Below are 21,797 nucleotides of genomic sequence, written 5' to 3'. Positions count from 1 at the left end.
CCAGGACTGAACTTGACAAACACTGGACTAACCCGCTTGTTCCTATTCAACTTCAGTGGCAGTTGGAACCTACCTCAACAACATTATGAACAGGGTACCAGTCCACTAAAGGGTCTGTTCATATACCCACACTCACTCATAGTTTAGAGATAGCAATTAAACTAAAACTGCACATCTTTGGAAGAAAAAAAATTGATTACCTGGAGAAAAGTTCACACAAAGCAAGAAAGGGATTATGCAAGTTTCACACAGACAGCAGCTGGGGAAGGATTTACAACTACGACTGCAGAGTCATAAGGCAGCAACATAACTAACCACTGTGCCTTCCCTCCTCCCTTCACTGAAGGATGAAATTGTGCTGAATCCCTATATTAAACAAATTGTTGAACTTCCCTATTCTGGTCCTCCTTTAGAAAATCCAGACTCATTAACAGAGGCGCTATACAAAGTTTTGAATTATTAACTGAGACGGGTGGAATTTTTCTGCTGCTTCCACTTTTCTGAGCATCACATTACTGTTAACCATAGAACAACAAAATGCTGAAGATGCCACTGCAGTGTATATAATGGTGCCCTCCACAAATCTTTAAGCCTTCACTGATTTTCATTCCGAAAAGGAGGTCCTGGTGCCTATCACAAGAAGAAGAAAAACGGGTTTCTGTCAAATGTCAGCTGGAGGTGAGCTGTTTGCAGTTTAGCTAAAATAAGAATTGGCCGCTTTTATACTACGTTTTGGGGTTTTCAGCCAGTTTCACAGAAAGGCCTTTGCAAATAGTAACTTTCCCGAGGGAAAATGGACTTGCAGACAAAGTGTAGCCATACTGGTGGAGCTCATGGCTTCTGAAGCCTTGTTTTTTTATGTCTGTGACTCATTAATGTGCAACCTTCTGCTGTTCCTCCTGGCTTTAAAAACAATTAAGCAATTTTAAGAATAAGCAACAATGGAAGGCAGGAAAAAGGGGGGAGGTGGTGGTCAGAGCACGACTGCAATTCAAGGATAACCACCCTGTCTACACACAGTAGTTTGATGCATGCTCAAATATGGTGAAAAAAACAACTACAAGCCTTGGTGGGAGAGGTGGGGAAAAAAATCTCCTTACTAGGGTGTCGCAATTTGCAAGCTAGAGCTGGGCTAGCCCGTATGCAAACTAACTCCTCCAGTGTTAAACAATGAAGCCCAGAAAGCTGGATGAGGTGCAGTTAAACCAGCTCATCAAGCAAATAACAAGAGCTTTCAGCACATGCCACGCATAGCGCCAAACACACCACTCCCTTCCAAGAACAAAAGCCAAAGCTCGGACCATTGAGGTAAGGGCCAAAAAAAAAAAAAACTACCCAGAATTAATCTAAACTCGATTCCAAACAAGGACAAAGTCTCTGACAACTGTTCTTTAATGACCTCTATCTCTATTCTTGGACTGTTTTATTCCAGAAAAGGTCTTTAAAGTGTCATTGATTAAAGAAAAAAAATTATGTGATAAACAAAGAAAGTTGCAGGTGACAGGCACCACTCTAATCTCATGCCATTCATTCCATGGCAATTTCTTGGAGTGCTCCATTTACCAAGTTTGTTTCAATGCCCATTTTTTGTTCCATCCTCTGAATTTTTGTTCATTTGTATTTCCTTTCCATATCCAGCACATCAGTTCGGCACCTTTGGCTCTCAACAAAGAAAGAAAACGGCTGACATGATTAAATGTCACCTGCTGCCGGCTTTCTCCCACATTTGCCTAAGGCTTGTAACGAAATAAATACATAAATAAACAGCAGCCATAGCAGCGCCACTCTCAGTTCATTTACTGAACACACTTGCATTTGAACCAAGAATCATTTTTCTGTAAAAGGGGAAACCAAATGTCTCAAATGTAAATCACATGCAAATCATCTCACCTTCTCTGCAGCTAGCTTCATGCGTTTCCTGGCAGCCCACAAGATGAGACGATGCTGGGAGTTTTCATCCTCTGAAGGAGAAACAGAATTACAGGGCATAAGTCAAAGAAAAAAAAATACAGCATCACTGTCCCACGGACTCCAACCCTCATACCCCTCATACCATGCAAAGGCTAAGACTAAAGCCCAACTGTGTTTTCAAGACTGTGCATTGCCTTTAATGAATGCACACAATTCATAGCTTCTCATATTACAATAACCACCCACAGTAACAATTTTTTTGTTGCTTTCATTGACAAGAGTAGGTATAACACCTTAGTCTTTTGGGGTGAAAAGCCTAAAGGACTTTCAAAAAATTATGTCTGTTACATTCTACAATCAAATTAAACACATTCTCTACAGAAAAACACATGAAAAACATTGTGCTGGAGAGTTTATTATAAATAAAGCACAGCTATGCCTGCATCTCCAAACAACATGCAGACGTCTTTATGAGGATTCAGTCATTGACACAGCATGAAAACCAGTATAACTGTTTGCTTCACAATGCTGGTTCAGCGCGTTCACTTGCTTTCAGAATTTTTGGAGTTACAACGTATAACGTTTATTTCATTCACTTTATTTCCAGTTTGCATTTTGGGAGGAACGTGCGGTTGTGGTTGATTTCATTCTCGATCCACACAAAAAGCAATTAAAGATTAGCTCTAATTGTTTTCTTGAAAGTTTAAAGCAAACTAATTGCATGAAGTGTGCAACACAGTATAACCAAATGATGTCAATTTGTACTACTGCTCTTTAAATTTTATACAAAGAAATGAGATGAGAGGTTGTAGCTGTGTTATACACCACAGTATCATAGGATATAAGCTCATGACCTCCCAAATGGACAAAGGCTTTTTACGCAACACCATGCAGCAGCATTAAGCAGCATGGCTAGTAGGTGATGAATCTAGTGAAGTATCAAGGTATAAATGATACTTCTTTTTAGAGCAGCACTCACACAAAACTTCTCTAGAGTTTCAGGAACCTATCACTGGAGCTAAGAAAGGCACAGTAAAGAGGGGTTCCGATGTTAACATACACTGGGGTAACCTAGAGCTGCAATGACCCAGAAAACGTAACCCTGTCTGGACAAGTGCTGAGCTGTGAGAACCTAGGCCACTGAGGCCTGAAAAGAACCGGAACAACGTACAGGCTCACTTTGAGACACTCAACATGCACACATTCATCCACAGCAGGCCATATTAGTGACTCTAGTTTACCCAATGAGCATGTCCTTCAGATGTGGAAGGAAGCCAAAAAGTACCCAGAGACAGCCTACACCAGGCTGTGAGCTGACACTAGGGATTGAACCCTACTTTAGAAAGCAGAAAGCAATGTTGAACAGTACTCCAGTACTGTGGGTCTTCTTCCATGTCACTGCTTAGAAACTGAGATAAGAACAACTTAAACTACTTTTTCAGTTTTATTTTTAATTTCTTTTCACATTTAACATCTCCTTGTTCAATATTAATCATGATTTAGTACAATTACATAGATTAATTTCAACTTAACTCAGCCCATAAGTGAAGTGGGCACCAAAGCCAGAATGCAGTACTAATTCTACAAATCACTGCCTACCAATGATCATTACATTGTGGAAGGCAAAAGATCCACTTCTGTATCTTTATTTTTATTTAAAAAAAAACACATTTCAAAAACTGCATGGTGCACACATGACTGGAAAGAAAACTAGGCTTTCTGGTTCCCTTTTTAAATGTCATAATACAGGTGTGCATTTATTTTTACCGTCAGACTTTTTTCATCTCCCGGGTCTATACTGCAAGGCTCCATCACTGTTACCATTCATTTTCCAGTGTTTCTTTGTACATCTTGAATTGTCAATAACAAGAATTTTCTAACCTACTATCCTGTAAAGACCAAACTGAAGAAGACTCGATTACATTACCTTATCAGCTCTTAATGTCAAGCTATTTTGAAGTGTGTTCTGCTAATCTTCCTAGCCTGATTATTTCGCTGTAATGTATTATATATATGACTGTTTTCACATTTCGGCATATTCTGTCTGTGTATGACAGTGTTTTCTTTCTGCATACCCAAAAGGATTGTAGTGATTGACGACTCTAAATTGACTCCCTACATGCAAGTGTGGCCTGGTCTGGACTGGAACCCTGTTACCTGTTACCAACTGTTCAGTGTTGCCAGGTTTGGCTCCAGCCTCTATAATGCTAGAACTGGGTTATGTGGGTTCAGAAAAAAGGATGGATGTAATTATTTTGCATTGTACTTTCTGTGTTGTTGTTCTAAGTCGTATTGTTGTGTGGTTTTTAAATGCATTGTTCTGGAGTGCTTTATATTAAATAAAAACTGATTGTAAGATTCTAATATAAGAGGGCGAATGGGCAAAAAGACAAGTAAAAATGGCAAAATATAAGTAAAACAAGTCAAAAAGTATATTAATCCAAATAAGTGTCAGAATTGGGCTTCCAAACTTGAAAGAATTTTACTCATTATAATGCTTGGTATGTAAAACACGCTTGAAGTCATACGTCACATAAACATTGCATCACACAGGGCTGTACATAGTAATCCCAATCTGCAAAGTATTCCAGAAAGTAAAAAATAAAATAAAATAAGCGGCCAAATTACTATACAGGTCCATCCTTCAGGATTCATTACAGAGACAAAGAATTGTTGGCTGGTTGCAACACATGCATTACAATGCAAATTGGTTTGAAAGAAAAGTAGGAAATTATAAGCACATGGGAATTTAAAAAAATGTAGGATAAACAAACATTTTGTTAGAAACAAGCTAAGCATAGCTCATCCATTTCTATGCAATCAGTATGTCATAAATTATAAAGTTAAAACTTAGAGGTCCCCAAATTACATCTATGTTCCACACTCTATTCACTCTTGTGGGAACATGTGCTCTTTGATATCTGTGCAGAACCAGCACTTAACCAGTATGTAACTGTGCCATGGTGCCTATCTTAAGCAACGTATTGTAAAGTAAAAGAAATGTACCAGAAGTGCCAGGACTGATGCAGAACAGCACTGAAAAAGCTTACTCAATACACACCAGATTGCTGTAGGTTTTTGTATAGGATAAAGGAGCTTTTTTATTTTTATTGCAGCAACAGGAGGGAGCCAAGATCCTAGACACACCCTTCTCAAATGACAAAACAGAGCTGACGTCGACAGAGGAGCATACAACACCCACGGGCCTGAGGTCACCAAGCCAGTGTGCCTGGAATGGCTCTTAAAGGAACAGCAGACAATTGTGCGGAAGCTTTCATCTGTAAGGTAAAGCCAGAAGGCAAATCCTTGTTAAAAAAAACAATTTTCCCTACAGAACAAGATCCTGGAAGTACTTAATGATTTTATAAAGAAAACTAATAGCATGGTATGTCAGCTTCACGCAATATGCTTTATATGAGGCACTAAATAAACAGATAGATAAGACACCTATAATCAATAACACTATATGTCCTCAAATACAGAAGCAAGTGCAGTATTTGCCATTTTTCACTTTCCAATTATAGTATAAACATGAAACTTACAGTGAAATTACAAAAATTAAAAATGAAATTAAAATTAAAAAGATGAGCCTAACACAACAATAACAAATCATTTTAATTTAGATGACTTTGCATTTTAAATTTCATAATATAGTTTTAGGGTATATTACTGCATTAAAGCTGTAAGGAGCTCCTAGGCAACAGGTTGCATAGTATATCTAGTAAATTTGAATGAAAAAATAAAACTGCAGCTATTGAAAGTAAATAAATAAATAGACATACAAAAATATTTAGATAGATAGATAGATAGATAGATAGATAGATAGATAGATAGATAGATAGATAGATAGATATGATCCCACCATGGACTAGCAAAGAAATAAATATTTAAAGCAGAAACCAGGGTAAATGCTCAGCAGAGAAACTTAATAACCACGGGCACGGAAGTTGAATGAAATTCTGTATCTTCAATCAACAAAGCGTAATCTTTATCTATAATGGAATATTGTATGAAGCAAGTCTTTTTACAAATTAAAATAAAACATGTTTGTATTTCCATCCAAAAAATAAAAGCTTCCAACTACGGGATAGCAAGTTTAAAGCCTTTAGTTTATTCTCCCAAAAATACAGGCACGCATGCACACACACACATACACTCTGTAGAGTCTGTAGCTGTCAGAGATGCAGGCTCAAATGCCCTCAGTTACAACATGGTTCTTAAAAACTCTATTGCAACATGGAGGGAAGCTGCCCATACAAGGTAAAGGTGTGGAGACAAGAGAAGCAAGTCGGCCAAACTAATAGTGACAGCAGGATCGTCGTGAACAAGGGGCAACATGCCTTTCCTGAACTGTCATTACATTGCACGCTTTGAGCTTTGACGGGGCTTGAACGGACAAATTTTGCTGATGCCTGGAGCCACCCTGTACCTTACTCCTGCTGCCACTATTAAGACAAGCTCTTCCATGTATGCTCCACGGTTACATTATTTGATAGTAAATTAAGCAGCAGACTGATAAACAAATAATCAAGTCAAATAATAAATAAATACTTTACTTTCAAAGCTACACAAACATGGCAACTACCTATCGCCTTAAAACCAAAACAACAGGCGTTAGCATTATAAAAACACGACTTTATTGTCCAGTGCCATTTAAACATGCTAATGATACAAGTTACTGAATCCCAGGATTCTTTCCTAATGTAGCCCAACCCCACCTACGCATAGACACACACCTGTATTCCACACAGAATACAGCCATTTGACTAACCTTAAAGCCAAGGAATTTTTCTGCCGGAGTCCACACAGATGAAACAGAAGTATCAAAAATTTAAAAAACAGAGTCACTAGCTAAGAAGCACCAACTAAATCCAAACAAAAAATGCAAAACAAACTTATCAAAAATGAAATAAAAAAAACGGAGATGATAGAAAGCAATCCTTGAGTGTACTCAATGTGAGGTTTGTAATCAATTCTAAAACCTAGGTTCAGGTTGACAACTCAGTAGAAAGAAAAAGAAAAAAAAAGAAAAAAAAAACTGTAGCACTGAAATGGCTGCTGGTGGAAACCAAAAGCAGAAGTGCTCTGTAGTGGCTCGCTTTCTCAAAGTGATTCACACAGAGAAGTCAGTGGTTCGTGGGGCGAGGTCAGATAAGCCTTGTTTCACCTAGCCAATCACAGGTCAGGGGTGGAGCCAGTAGGCAAATCTACCTTCAGGTAAGAACCCCTCCCCCCCAGCACCTCCAACACTGCTTTATCTCTGCTCATCTGTTTCACAAGCAGCCACAGGTAAAGGGCGGCAGGGGGAGGAAAACTACACCTGCATCTACTACAGCCAGCTCAGGGGCAGATCTGACGAGAGCTTTACTATTGCCAGTATGACGAAACACCTCCTGCCCCCCAGCCCACCCCATTAAACTCTCTATTCCACGTGCACAACTGACTTGAAACTATCCTTCAAAATTACTACTAACTAGGTCAAGCGAGCAGAAATGGCACCTAGAAAACTTAAGGGATGGGTCTGGATTCAGATCAAAGCATACAAACTGGTTGCCTTGTACAGGGCCGAGCGAGCACCAGGAGGAATGTGCAGAAAATGTTTTGACGAGCAAAGTTATTTACGACCATACAGTCGGCCATCTGGTTTGGCAAGACACTGTGCACGGATCTGAAAAGCAGCCACTCTTCATCCAGAGTATGGGCAGTCTACAAAACTGTCTCAAGCACAGGTCTGCCAGATCGGCTGAAGAGCTTACCCTCACCTTCACCAACAGAAATTATTCCACCTTAAAGCTGAGTTAGCCATGAAGAGGCAAGCAGCTGCCAGCAAAAGGCACTATATCAAGCTGCATCCCTCTTTTTTTTTATGCAGGAATCCAATTTCAAAACTGCTTATTCAAGTAAAGGTTTCTTATACCTATTGCCTAGTGGGAGTCTAAACCACCCATTCTTCCATCTTCTAATTCTCTAAATACAATTAAAGGTCACAGAGAGCTGGAGTGTGCACTAAGACAGCGCACGCTTCTAGTCATCAATGAAATTTAGTAGTGGAGTCTATCTAAGCAATATGGACAAGTGAGGAGACAAATGTGGACAGGATACATATAGACATTGTCCCAGATGACTGAGAACCCTACCCAGATGGGACGCCTGGACAGTCCCTGAGATGAACGATACCTCCCCTGGGCCACGAGGGGGCAGCTGCCCGGGTCTGCTTGGGGGCCACGGGAACGGAGCTGGGACGCTCACCCCTATGGGAGAATGTGGCCTTCGCCAGGGGGCGCCCAGGCGGTTAGGGAATCCTGGATGGCATCACTTCCGCAACACCAGGAAGTGCTGCCGAAAGTAATCGCAGGGGCACCAGGAAGTGTCGTCAGGTGGGTGCACCTGGGGCTCATCCAGGTCATGATAAAAGGGTCCGCCTCCCTCCAGTAGACAAGCCGGAGTTGGGAGGAAGGAGATGGTGCTTGTGAGGAGGGGAGTGGAGGTCAGAAGAAGAAGAAGAAGAAGAGAAAGACAAAGATAGAGAGAAAGAGAAAGAAAGATACTTGTTGGAGAAAGGCATTGTGGTGCTCAAAAGAAATAAAGGAGTGTGTTTTGGACATTCTGCTGTCTGTCTGTCTGTGTCTGGGGGTATGCTTTCCACAACATAGATACACTGACTCATGCCTGCAGTGTCCATTCAGTGTCACCAATAAACCTTACACACTCTTCTTTAAGACATGGGAGGAAAACCGGAGTACATGGAGGAAAACTCAATTATAAAGAGGACTGAACATAAATACACACCGAAAGTGATACGATAAAAAATATATGTTCTTCAAATACAGTAAATATGTTGAGTATATTGTGAGACCAAAGATGCCTAAGTGTCAATACATACATATGTAGAGGGAGCAGACCTATAAATATCTGGGAGTGCAGCTGGATGACAAATTGGACTGGACTGCCAATACTGATGCTCTATGTAAGAAAGGTCAGAGCCAACTATACATTCTGAGTAGGTTGGCATCCTTCAACATCTGCAATAAGATGCTGCAGATGTTCTACCAGACGGTTGTGGCAAGTGCCCTCTTCTGCGCGGTGGTGTGCTGGGGAGGCAGCATAAAGATGAAAGACGCTTCACGCCTGGACAAACTTGTTAAGAAGGCAGGCTCTATTGTAGGAGTAAAGTTGGACAGTTTAACATCTGTGGCAGAGCGACGGGCACTAAGCAAACTCCTGTCAATCATGAAGAATCCACTGCATCCACTGAACAGTGTCATTTCCAGGCAGAGTGACTTTTGTCACTGTCCTGCTCCACTGACAGACTGAGGAGATCGTTCCTCCCACACACTATGCGACTCTTCAATTCCACCCGGGGGAGTAAACGCTAACATTACTCAAAGTTATTGTCTGCTTTTTTATTTTTATTTTTTTTCATTGTTATTACTATTTAATTTAATAGTTTGTTTTTTTTTGGTATCAGTATACTGCTGCTGGATTATGTGAATTTCCCCTTGGGATTAATAAAGTATCTATCTATCTATCTATCTATCTATCTATCTATCTATCTATCTATCTATCTATCTATCTATCTATCTATCTATCTATCTATCTATCTATCTATCTATCTATCTATCTATCTATCTATCTATCTATCTATCTATCTATCTATCTATCTATCTATCTATCTATCTATCTATCTATCTATCTCTATCCATACTTCACATGCATTTCCAAACTTTTCTTACAATAAAAACCATTCTGTTCAAAAACTTGGTTTTGGAGGACTGAGTGATTTTTTGTAAATTTGCTCCTCATCAGTGTGGTCAGGCCATACCACAAGTGACTGGGGTCTAATTAAAAAAGCAAACAGGAGCTGCACTGTGGTATAACAATGTATGCTTTGTCTCTTGTGCAAATAAATTTTACCTGCGCCAGTGGCTGCCTATTTCCATCTGGTGAGGCACTGCATCTAAGCCTTCATCATTTAACTCATCTTTTTTGAAAGAACATCTGCATTTTTGGTTTAGCAATCATGGAGTCAGTGATTAACTTGGGCCTAAAACAACAAGCAGCCATTTAATATAAAGTACTGGAGCTGCCTACCCATTTGTGCCAAGGTCTCTGCATGTCCTACCTACAGTGTACTCAGAAAGTATTCCCCTTCGCTTGTTTCATATTCTACTGTATTGTGATACATTTCTTTAAATTACTTTCTTTCTCATGTTAAGCAAAACTCAATAACCCAAAATAAATGATAACAGCAAATGAAAAGTTTTTGCAAATTTATAAAAAAAAAATAAATTAAATACCACATTGAACAGATCCTTTTAAGCTCTGCCGGGCTGAACTCAGATCATCGGTGGACAGCTGTTTTCAGTTCTCTCCAGAGATGTTTGACTGGGTTCAAGTCTGGATTCTGGCTGGGCCACTCAAGGACATTCCCAGAGTTATTCCTAAGCCATTCCTGTGTTGTCTCTGCTTTGTGTGTAGGGTCATTGTCCTGTTGGAAGGTAAAGATTTGGCTGAATGTGAAGCAAGTTTTTAATAAGGATGTCTCAGTACTTTGCTCAGTTCAGCTTTCCTTTGATTTTCACTTGTCTTCCAGTTCCTGCTGATGAAAAACAACCTGAGAGCATGATGTGCCTCCACCATGTTTCACTGTTGAAATGGTATTGTACAGGCGATGGGCTGAGCCTGGTTTCCTCAGGACACAATAATAATCTCAGTTTCATCAGACCTGAGAATCTCATCTTTCACAATCTGAATGTCCTTTAGGTGCCTTTTTGGAAAGTCAAGCAGGATTCCATATGTCTGGCCACTCTGTCATACAGCTCAGATCAATGGAATGTTGCAATGATGGTTGTCCTTATGGAAGTTTCTCCTTTCTCCACACAGGTTCCCTGGAGTTCTGCCAATGCCACCATCCGGTTATTGGTCACCTTCTTACCCCCCTTATTGATCAGTTTGGCCAAGACACCAGCTCTTGGAAAAGTCATGATTTTTCTAAACTTATTCTGTTTAAGAATTACTAAGGGCAATGAGCTCTTGGGAACCTTCAATGCAGCAGAACTTTTTTATTGTATTCCCCAGATTTGTTCCTCGACACAATCCTGTCTCTATGCTCTGCAGGCAATTCCTTCAACCTCATAGCTTGGTTTTTACTATGATGTTCTAGCAAAGGGTCTGAATACCTGTGTCAATGTCTTATGTCAGTTTTTCATTTTTAATAAATTTGCAACATTTTCTAAGGTCTTGTTTTTTGGTTTGTAATTCTAGTGTACTGAGTGTTGTCTGATGAGCTAAAAAATGAATTTAAATATTTTCGTACAAGACTGTAACATAGCAAAATGTAAAAAAAAAAGTGAAGCAGTCTGAATACTTCCTGAATCTACTGTATCAATGGTACATTGACCTAAAAGAATAATTTCAAAGTTTTATTCCTGACTTTTAGACATTACTGTTCTTGTATTTTTTCACATCTAACAGTAAAGCAAGGAAAAACAAAAATAATTAGAGCTCAGCATGAGCTAAAAGTACATTACGTGGCTGTGTGGCAAAAGTACTCAACAGTGATTTGTGGGTTAGCAGGCTGAATCCCACTTGTAGAATAATTGTATATTACACAACATCCTAAAATGACTACAAGAAGGAAAATTATTAGTTAGTAAAAATGCCCATACATACAGTGGTGTGAAAAACTATTTGTCCCCTTCCTGATTTCTTATTGTTTTGCATGTTTGTCACACAAAACGTTTCTGATCATCAAACACACTTAACCATTAGTAAACACAAAATGCAGTTTTTAAATGATGGTTTTTATTATTTAGGGAGAAAAAAAAAATCCAAACCTACATGGCCCTGTGTGAAAAAGTAATTGCCCCCTGAACCTAATAACTGGTTGGGCCACCCTTAGCAGCAATAACTGCAATCAAGCGTTTGCGATAACTTGCAATGAGTCTTTTACAGCGCTCTGGAGGAATTTTGGTCCACTCATCTTTGCAGAATTGTTGTAATTCAGCTTTATTTGAGGGTTTTCTAGCATGAACCGCCTTTTTAAGGTCATGCCATAGCATTTCAATTGGATTCAGGTCAGGACTTTGACTAGGCCACTTCAAAGTCTTCATTTTGTTTTTCTTCAGCCATTCAGAGGTGGATTTGCTGGTGTGTTTTGGGTCATTGTCCTGTTGCAGCACCCAAGATCGCTTCAGCTTGAGTTGACGAACAGATGGCAGGACATTCTCCTTCAGGATTTTTTGGTAGACAGTAGAATTCATGGTTCCATCTATCACAGCAAGCCTTCCAGGTCCTGAAGCAGCAAAACAACCCCAGACCATCACACTACCACCACCATATTTTACTGTTGGTATGATGTTCTTTTTCTGAAATGCTGTGTTCCTTTTACGCCAGATGTAACGGGACATTTGCCTTCCAAAAAGTTCAACTTTTGTCTCATCAGTCCACAAGGTATTTTCCCAAAAGTCTTGGCAATCATTGAGATGTTTCTCAGCAAAATTGAGACAAGCCCTAATGTTCTTTTTTCTTAACAGTGGTTTGTGTCTTGAAAATCTGCCATGCAGGCCGTTTTTGCCCAGTCTCTTTCTTATGGTGGAGTCGTGAACACTGACCTTAATTGAGGCCTGCAGTTTTTTAGACGTTGTCCTGGGGTCTTTTGTGACCTCTCGGATGAGTCGTCTCTGCGCTCTTGGGATAATTTTGGTCGGCCGGCCACTCCTGGGAAGGTTCACCGCTGTTCCATGTTTTTGCCATTTGTGGATAATGGCCCTCACTGTGGTTCGCTGGAGTCCCAAAGCTTCAGAAATGGCATTATAACCTTTACCAGACAGATAGATCTCAATTACTTCTGTTCTCATTTGTTCCAGAATTTCTTTGGAACTTGGCATGATGTCTAGCTTTTGATGTGCTTTTGGTCTACTTGTGTGGCAGTAATCAGGCCTGGGGGTGGCTACGAAAATTGAACTCAGGTGTGATACACCACAGTTAGGTTATTTTTTAACAAGGGGGCAATTACTATTTCACACAGGGCCATGTAGGTTTGGATTTTTTCTCCTAAATAATAAAACCATCATTTAAAAACTGCATTTTGTGTTTACTTGTGTTATATTTGACTAATGGTTAAATGTGTTTGATGATCAGAAACATTTTGTGTGACAAACATGCAAAAGAATAAGAAATCAGGAAGGGGGCAAATAGTTTTTCACACCACTGTATATTCAATTTATGAACCTACTTATTCCATTACAAGGAATGGAGAACCACAGCCTACCCCAAAAGCACTGAATTCAGTAAATGAATTAGCCATGGATGGGATGCAACTTCATTGCATATTATGTACTCTGATCCTAGGACAATCATCACTCAACACCAGTAGCCTAAAGCAGGATAAATCTATGAATTCTTGTTTTTAGGTGAAGCCTCATTAGCATGCTGTACAGGGGGTCCTCGGGTTACAACACAGTTCCGTTCCTGCAACAGTGATGTAACCTGAATTTTGGTGTAAGTCAAAACACACTCTAGCCTAAGTCATTTACCTATCTTAACATATTTGCAAAATCATAATCTAGAACCTTAAAACACAAAATGTAAGCCTGAGAAAAAAGAAAAGGGCATAAATATACTGTACTGTAGTAACTGAAAAAATAAGTGTAAAAAAAATCCTTATCTTTATTCCTTCTAATGTCTCAATTTTTTTATGTTTTATGGGAGTGAGCATTGTAAACTCGAAACGTTGTATGTCAAAACTTTGTAACCCGAGGACTCCCTATAGTAGAAATTGTGATTCCTCAGACTAGACAACCAGTCTTCAATTGTACAATTTTCTTGAACTGTGCCCATTGTAGCCCCGATCTTCTTGTTCCTTGCTGCCAGGAGCGAAATCCAGCATGGTCACTGGCCTATCTACATTAAGGTCCAACATGTTAAGTGTTGATGTTCTGTTTCACTTTACTGCTGTACAAAAGTGTTATTTGATTATTTATGGCCATTGTTTTAGCAAGTCTCTCTTACTAACAAGACATTTTCATCCATAGACTTTCACCTTTTTTGTTTATCTCACCATTCTCAGTAACCTCTAGAGATGGCAATTTGTGAAAATGAAGAGGGCAGCTGTACCAAAAATGTTGTATTCTTCTTGTATGACACAGCAATCATACCATGGTCAAATTCATTTATCACACGTGTGTCCATTCTGATGTTCATTCAAACAACAACGAAACATACTGTATACAGTGAGTCGCAGCCACATGATTGACTGTAGGTGTCATGTAGGTGTACCTCATAGAGTGGTCACTGCATGGATAATGTAAAGTAAAGCTGTACTGAGTCTACCCTCCACCATTTAAATGCTATCTAAACAAGATCTAAACAAATGCCTCTAAATTTTATTTAAATTACCCTCTATTTTTCCAACTCGATACTTATACAGGAAGGAAATATGGAGTAGCCAGCTGTGACATATGTCTTATTAATTCTGTTTTCAAAGTAAAGAAACTGGGTATCAGTGGTCATGCATATAAATGTCAAGCAATTTACATCAAGCGCATATTCCAATCTCTGAAAAATATACAGTAAACCTGTACTGGGTGGCATCGTTGTACAGCTGGTAATGTGGTGGCCACACAGCCAATTGAAACCCTGGGTTTCCTCCAGGGACAGATGGATCGTTTACAAGGCCTAAACGCAAGCAGTTGGGTTAACTGGAATTTGTCAACTGAGAGAGACTAGGAGGTGTGCATGAATGTCCCCTAAAATGGTTTAAGGCAGCATCAGAAAATGTCAGTGATTACAGAAGATTCTTCTTACAAACAGTTGTTATGCAGATTGCATTGGCTTTCACAAGCCCCATTTGGAAATTCTAGAGGAAAATTGGTGTCAAAGAGCCCTGGAATTAACATATCAATGCACCACCCAAGGAGTCCATTCTGGATAGTTTGCAGAAATCATTTTTAATACTTTCAAAACAATAAGAATGGATGTTTTTACTTTCTTCAATTATTAGTAATTTTTAATCTTAACAGGTACGGTTTACGTCTAAAACTGGCACACCTATTTTGATAGGCCCTGTCCTTTGTATTATTCCAGGTGTGGAGACATCCCTAGAGGGCGTTCTCCTTTTACAGCACTTCAAGGTGTGTTTAGAATCACCTGCTGGGATCCTGAACAGAGAAATTATTATAAGAAATAAAGAGAAACTGTCCTTCTACTTCTGCCCTTGCTTATCAGGACTGATAAAGGACTTGCTACCTAACTAATAGGGCAAAATGAACTTTTTTTCTCCTTTCCTTTGTGATGTTCCACATATTCTATAAATAAACAATTCAGATCCATAAAGTTAGGAGAGTCTATGCAACCCAAAAAGTCTTCACATATCTGTTGACATCTCTTTTTATCTGATTGCATAGTCCTTCAGATTTAGATTTTTTATTCTACTTCTGTCCGATCACTAATGCTGACTATACTAATCTGTCAAATGTACAGTATTTTTAATCCATCTATTAATTTCCTAAACCCACTTTTTCATTTTACAGTAGTAGGGAGCTGGAGCCTAACCCAACAGCATTATTCATAATGCAGAAATTAGTCCTTTATACAATCACTCCATCACATAGCCTGCTCATAAACACACAAAATGCAAACACTCACACTGGATCATTGTAGACACAAAAGGAAATAGAACTGTAACTAGGAGAGAAAATCTATGCAATAAGCAGAAGAGTACAAAAGACAAGATATCATGCCTGAGCACAGCAAGGCAGCAGTGCTAACTACACAACTAGTGATGACCTGCCATGTTTGTCCTAAAATGTAATTATTTGTCTTTTATTTTGTCATTTATTTAAGATAAAAGACCTTGGTGACTTTAAGTTTGATTAGACTACAGCCCTGTACATGAATGGCTTTTGAGTACTAAACCCTCTCATCTCTAAGCTCAATTCTTGTTTGAGTCTGCAGTAAACTACCTGGTCATGGATCTGAAGTGGAAAAACTGCTGTCTTCCAGGAAGCAAATGGATAAGATGCTAAGCTCCATTAATGTAGCTATCAGCTAATCAAAGAGTTATATGAATATATTGTCCTACATACAATAAGTCAGCACAGGTGGTTGCATCTAAAGAACTAAAAGTGGAGGGGAGGTACACAAGGGCATGGCAGACTTACAAAAGACAAAAGCATTTGAAATTTTTCCTTGCCAGTAAATAATTCTTTGATATTAATATTAATTTCTCCTGATTTTTTTAATAATAGAGATACAGTATAATGTATTTAAAATTAATGCATTTCAACAAAGTAATGCAGTGGCTAATAATAACCCTGGCCTCACAGGGTTCAATTCCCAGACTGGTCAAGACCTAGGTGGAGTTTGCATGTGGTCCCTATGTTTGTTTGAGGTTCTTCTTGGGTTATTCATCATTCTCCTAAATTCCAAATATGTGTTAGGTGTAATGGCCTCTCCAAAATGAATAGCTGCCATGTTATTTTTCAGCACCTCACTGCTCCCATTTACTGGTCTTGTTCTGTTGTAGCACTGTTATAGGGTTGAAATGTCAATCTTGAGTTTTTGACAGATTTCAGGTATAGCTGGACATGCTTTAATGACAAACACTTGCCACAGACACAGCTTGAAGTGTCTGTGGACCACATAACATATAAAAAGATCAAATGATAATGATCAAATCTGGCAATTATTACAAACAATCCTTAAAAGCTAAAACCATGACGATTTTGAACAAAATCAGTTCATAGAAAGCAATATTTCAGTTGAATATGATTTACATTTTTTCAACAAAAGAGATCCAAAAAGTTCCTCTTTTGAACAAATGTTTTAAATACTGTAAATGGTATGGAAAACAAGTCTTGATATTTTAATTCAATTATTTTGGGAGTTTTCCAGTCATTGTGTATGTTCATGGTAGGAAAAGGTTTTACCCTCTGAGGCACTGCAGTTTTATTTTTGTACAAATGCTGCAAATGAAAGTGGTTGTTAATAATAAAATATGCAGACTATCTGCTTAAAACACGTTTTGAAACTTTTCAGCTGTTTTTCAGCAATCATAGAAATCATCAAATTACCAGTGAAAATACCAGTCAACGATACTCTAATCTGTCCTCTAAATCAGGGGTTCCCAAACTTTTGTACGTCAAATATCACCTGAGGTTAAGTGAGTTGCGTTGCGTACCACCCGCACCTTGTTGAAAGGGAGGGAGAGCTGTAAGGGGGGGAGTTCGGGTCTAAACCGCCCCGAAATATGAATAAAAGTTAAAGAATTGGAAGAAATTATGCATAAAATTAATGAAAAAATTTGTGCATGTACATAAATTGATAAATTCTGCCCCGAAACTAAATCCTGCCTTCGGCCTGTATGTGATGCAGTTACTGAAGACGAAATGGTATTGGCTTTGTGCTTAGATCTAGTGACTATGATGGGATACAGCGGCAGTACACGGATAACAACAAATGCGAGCGGTTTCTGTGAGGCAGAGTTGCCGAAGACTAAATAGTGTCGGTGTGCTTTCGTCTAGTGACCAAAAGCTCAAACAGTGAAGAAGTAGAAGCTGACTTCCACGAAACGGAATTATGGTAGTGTTAAATGAACTAAATACTGATTCGAATAATAGGTTTAATTTATGCAGATGACGAAATTTCACACCACACTAAATTTGGGAATCCACGTATTATTGTATTTAAACAGTTTCATTGGTTTTTGCTCACAACAGGCTTGTCATAAAGGGTTTTGCACAGATAAATAAAATTTCAGGGACCGCGATGCGTACCACCTGAAAAGGCTCCACGTACCACCAGTGGTACACGTACCAATGTTTGGGAACCGCTGCTCTAGATATTTATAGTCCTCTTAAATGTGTTAAGTGACCACTAATGTTGGTTTTGTTAATTGTAAATAGAAGGCACAGATGAGCTTCTAGTGAGTGTGTTCAGAGTATCTAGAAAGTTGTATGATGTTCTAGGACAGGTTTTTATGCCTAGTGTTTAAAAAAGATACGTGTGCTATTCAACAGACTCTGCTTCACTGGGTCCACTGATCTTCTAACGATGGATAAGGTAACAGAGAAAACAAGCACAGATAGACCACCTTTCCAGTGATAGAATAGCTTCAGTTGAGACAAGTGCCCAATAGCGAGGACCCCGATGTTGAGATATGAAATTGTAGTTGCTGTCAGCTGACCTTCCGGATCATTACTGTATACTGGCAAAGGCAGGTTGGAAGTGCCCAGTGATCAAAGCAGAAGTCGACCCAAACTCTCATACAGATCCTACATAGGAGATGTCTGCTCTAGAAGGTTTGGAAAACAATAATAAAGGGACTACTGCTCCAGACAACATATGAAAAAATGGTCAAGGAGAATGACTTCTTACAGGACAGGATGTCCTGCTTACTGTAAGTGTGCTTTAAAATCATCTGTGGTTTATCGAAGACATCATGGAATAAAACATTGGGCTGTTTCTCATGTCTTCTTTTTTCTCTCTGGATTTTACGTTGTATTCTATTCGAAGCCTAAAATGCTTAGGGATGCTACACTGTTGGCAACTCCTGGCATGTGGCCAGTCTTGATAATGATGTATGAATAAGTGAATTTAGAGGTGCAGTGTGAAACATAAAAGATTTATTACCTACGGAAAATAATGACAGTCAATCAATAAATCTACAAAGGCCTAATGTGAGTGAATGAAGATAAGTGCAGAAGTTTGTGACCGAATCCTGCAACAGACTAGCATACTTTCAAGGGTTGTTTCCTGTCACGTACAGTAATGCCTGAGACGAGCTTTGACACCTAGTGATCATGTTATGGTAATGTTGTTTAAAAATATGAATATCTGCAGAAAGGTAAACCAGGTACTTCTGACAAAGGTGTGGAAACACTTCTGGGTTAGAGAGAGATGGCTTTGCTTGGGAAAAACAGGCTAAAACACTCCCTAACAGCCCAGAGAGGGACAGGGCTTTCAGACACCTTCCTACCAAAATTGTGCAATACTTCACCAGCCTGAACACCTAATGACTAGAGTCCAGCTGATCCTCCAAGACAAAATCCTTAAAAGAGAAAAGTGAGTAAGAGCGTAATATAAATGTGAAGAATGATTATTATTAATTCTCCAAACCTAAGATGATCAAAAGTTCCCTACTGGGCCAAATATCCAGTAACTTCCTCTCAAGGTTTTAGCACATTTTCATCTCTTTCTTTCTTTGATATGCCCAGGTAAATGACTTCTGAGGTACCCACTACTGCTCTACTGCAATAGGGCATTTCATCCCCTAGTTATGTCTGCCTTCCCACACTAGTAAAGATGTACTCCCATTGCCACTTCAGACAGTCTTCTCTGTTTCCTTTGTCCTGTACTTATTTCATTTCACATTCCAACCTGGCAATACTTGCCCACCACGCAAATCCTACAGAACAACTAAAAAACATGTTTATGTATTCCCTTTAATCATGGTCTAATGCAGGGGTGCCCAATGCGTCGATCGTGATAGACCAGTAGATCGCAAAGGTAGTGCAGGTTGATCGCGTTGCATTCAAATAATTTTTTTTTTAAATGTTAGTCTATCATATATCCTCCGTATGGCATTTGCCACTTGATTGACATACTAAGTCTAAGATCTCTTTTCTTCTAACACACTGGTCATTCCGCACGCATGATCAAATGCACGAGCTACTGCAAAACTCCGGCTATCTAAGTGATCTAGTTAGCCTTCCAATTTATATCGACTAAAAAAGGGATTTTTTTAAAAAAAAATTCTTTGGGGAGGGTATGGGCTGGATGTGAACTGGAAGAGGATTTTTTTTTCTCACAATATCACAATCGAAGTGCGTTTGTCTGATCTGTCAATTTATAATTGCTATTCCAAGGAAGAAAAATGTGAAAAGGCACTTTCAAACTGTTCATAAAAACTATGAAAATGAATTCCTTCCGAAAAGCGATCTGAGAAAGAGAAAGAAGAGGGAACTAAAATCACAGTTAATCGGACAGCCGTCATTTTTCACTCGGCTGAATTCAAAAGCAAAGGCAGACACATCAAAGCATCGTTCCGGGTGATATTTGGGGAACATCCAAAACCTCACGTCAGAGCTGGAGATGCAATTTTCAATCTGCTCTGTAGCGTATGCGTGTGCGTAACTTGACAGCATAGATTGAAAATTGCTTGCAGACTTTGACAGACGGTTTCAAGACTCAGCTTTACTTGAGCCAATCACAACATTTAAGTGCTATCCATTTACGGAAGATGTTGAGGGTGAGATTTTGACACTACAGGATGACATTCAGCTATGACAGCTGGTGCTCTTGGACAGTTTTGGAACTTACTCACAAAGAAAAAGTACACAAACATGAGGAAATGTGCCACCTCATTGACTGCATTATTCGGCTCTACTTATTTATGTGAGTCAGCCTTTTCCCACATGAAGATTATTAAGTCCAAATACCGTAGTGACCATAAATGTATTGAATCGTTATTGTGCTATAAAGGTTATTCAGTTAACAACAACATATATTTTATGTATAAAGTATACTCATATATACACATACACACACACACACACACACATATATATATATATATATATATAATCAGTACAAATTGTTAACCAAAGTATTCAAACTGACGAGCCAAATTATACTTTTAACTGTATTGCATAACCCAGTGAAACAATAACCTTCTTACACCAAAAGAATGCGTGTTTGAATTAGACATTAGTACTTACATACTACTGCATTCCAATGAAATATGTCATTACTATCCTTCATCATTTTTATTCTGCTTTAGATGATAAGGGTAATGGTTTAAACAGTCAGCAGACCACCCTACCTCCAGATACTTTATCTAGATCATCCTGGGGAATTTACAAATTCTCCCACTGCAGTAAAGAAAAATTATTCTTCCACAGTGGGTCTGTCCCTCAGCCTTCTCTCAACGAGCTGTGTCTTGCACACCTAGGAACTCAGGAGTATGCTAACTACTGTATATGCTTAAATCAACCTGCTCATCATCTTCAAGTATTGCTGATCTCCTCGCCCTGTAATGAAGAGTGAGCTCAGAAGATCTTTTTGGCCCACTTGTACCATAGGGGATGTAGGCACAGTCTGACTGATATAAAGAGAGCTTTCTATGATCATTTAGCTCCAGCTTCACAAATAAGAATCTGAGCAAATCACTTAATCTGCATATACTCCTGATGTAAAGAAAAGAAAGAAGAAGAAAGTCTTTTATCATGGCCTTGTAGTTTTTTACTCATTCATTTGGAAATACTCAGACTCCTGGTTCTCAAAGAAAGGTGATTAATGTGTTTCTTAAAAAACACAGCTTCCCAGGTAACTGTGGCAAAGGTGCTACCACACTTTTTGTGACCTAATGGTGTGTAAGACTGTCTTCTGCACTTGGGAGCCAATAACTTGTGAAGGTCTCAGAGCCCAATTAGAGTGCAGAGGGAATCTGCACTTCCAATTCGTTGGTTGTGCATGATTTCTTTTTTGCAGAGCCAAGTAATGTCCAATGAAATGTCATGAAATGTCCAAAGTTCTACTACTTTACCAGCACGCATGTCTTTGTTGTTCCAATTCTTGCATTCTGTAGTCTGTATTAAACACCATGCATCATTCATGTCACACTCACAGCTGCTGATACTATGTATGTGCTGTAAATAGTTTTTTTTTTTTTTGCACATCCTAAAGGAAGTTACAAAGTGTTTTTTGTCATTTTTCAGAAGCAATTGTATCATGCATGATGCATGATGTATGGTGCATGGTGCCACTGCTGTTTTCTTGTACTGCATTCTGTACAGTGGATAAAGGGCTCTATATTCAAGATGACCTCTAACTTTGAGATAGTACACCATCTCATCATTTCTTGCTCGTTGTCAGTGAAACAGCCC

General features: G+C 39.0%; 1 protein-coding gene across 4 annotated transcripts in view; it reads right to left on the bottom strand.

The window, feature by feature from the left end:
* Nucleotides 1-21,797, bottom strand: part of elf1 (E74-like ETS transcription factor 1) — a 232,502-nt gene that overhangs the window by 146,085 nt on the left and 64,620 nt on the right. For 2 of the 4 annotated variants that reach the window (XM_039765994.1, XM_039765996.1), the window contains one exon: nt 1,891-1,961. The gene's annotated coding sequence lies outside the window, so the exon portion shown is untranslated. Of the gene's footprint in view, nt 1-1,890; nt 1,962-4,972; nt 4,991-6,682; nt 7,015-21,797 lie in introns of those variants that run through there. The other 2 variants (XM_039765993.1, XM_039765997.1) reach the window with 2 other exon arrangements.

The sequence above is a fragment of the Polypterus senegalus genome, chromosome 10 (genome assembly GCF_016835505.1).
Source record: "Polypterus senegalus isolate Bchr_013 chromosome 10, ASM1683550v1, whole genome shotgun sequence".
In the NCBI taxonomy this organism is placed as follows: domain Eukaryota; kingdom Metazoa; phylum Chordata; class Cladistia; order Polypteriformes; family Polypteridae; genus Polypterus; species Polypterus senegalus.
Note: the sequence above shows the minus strand (reverse complement) of the source record. Positions and strands in the feature narration are given on the sequence as shown.